This window comes from Erinaceus europaeus, chromosome 3, assembly GCF_950295315.1.
Source record: "Erinaceus europaeus chromosome 3, mEriEur2.1, whole genome shotgun sequence".
NCBI classification, from domain to species: domain Eukaryota; kingdom Metazoa; phylum Chordata; class Mammalia; order Eulipotyphla; family Erinaceidae; genus Erinaceus; species Erinaceus europaeus.
This window is the reverse complement of record NC_080164.1, coordinates 128,446,665-128,447,755: the sequence shown is the minus strand read 5'-3', so window position 1 is coordinate 128,447,755 and position 1,091 is coordinate 128,446,665. Positions and strand designations below refer to the sequence as shown.

Below are 1,091 nucleotides of genomic sequence, written 5' to 3'. Positions count from 1 at the left end.
AATTATTTTAGAAAGTAACCTCTTGGGAGTGAGGCAGTAGCAATGTGTTAAGTGCACATGGCCCGAAGGACAAAGATCAGAGTAAGGATCCCGGTTTGAGCCCCGGATCCCCACTTGCAGGGTGGTCACTTTACAAGCAGTGAAGCAAATCTGCAGTTGTCTATCTTTCTGCAGTTGTCTATCTTTCTCTCCTCTCTGTATTCCACTCCTCTCTCCATTTCTCTCTGTCCTAGCCAACAATGATGACATCAATAACAATACCATTAATAATAACTAAAACAATAAAACAACAAGGGCAACAAAAGTGAATAAATTAATTTTTTTTTTAAAAGTAACCTCTTGTCCTTTGAATATTTGTGGAAAACAAAGAAGCTGTCTCCACTCTAGATGTCTTTGTGAATTTGGGTAAGTTAGCCAAGTGAAATCTAAACACAAATATTTCTTTTTTTGTTTGTTTGTTTGATAATTACTTTTATTTTTTTCTTTTATTGGGTATTAATCTTTTACATTTAACAGTTAAAACAGTAGTTTGTGTGCTCGCTTCGGCAGCACATATACTAAAATTGGAACGATACAGAGAAGATTAGCATGGCCCCTGCGCAAGGATGACACGCAAATTCGTGAAGCGTTCCATATTTTTTGCCCAGCGCTGGCCACCCCACCATCTGGCCTGGGCAGGACCCAGCTAGCCCTGTGGGAGTGGCCTCAAGCCAACGATGGAGGGGCTGGCCCCTACCAGACCTGCTGGCTGGGAGGAAGGCTGGGCTCCAGGGCAGCTGGCTGGGGGTGGGCAGAGGCATCCTCAGGGTGGTCCCCAACTGAGTGCTCAATAAGCAGTTGCCCCCAGCCCATGCTAACTGTGCTGTCACCTGAGACAGGGAACAGCAGGGGGCACTGCACCCTTCTTTGAAGAGGACTGTTAAAAGCATTGGACCCCCTGCTGGGACACCCCACTCTTGCAGTCAGCTGTGGGAGGCCTCACCAGGCCCTCCTTCCTGGGCCCTTCCACCCCCACTGTGTCCACCGTCAGAGGTTCTGCCCCAGCCCATCTGCTTCTGAGTTCCAGCTAAAATACAATTTTTTCACATTCT

At 46.8% G+C, this 1,091-nt stretch overlaps 1 non-coding gene across 1 annotated transcript; it reads left to right on the top strand.

Annotated features, from left to right (window-relative positions):
* Positions 1-533: 533 nt before the first annotated feature.
* Positions 534-640, top strand: LOC132537805 (U6 spliceosomal RNA). The gene has a single exon (XR_009549232.1). It is a non-coding gene; the product is annotated as a U6 spliceosomal RNA (small nuclear RNA).
* Positions 641-1,091: the final 451 nt, after the last annotated feature.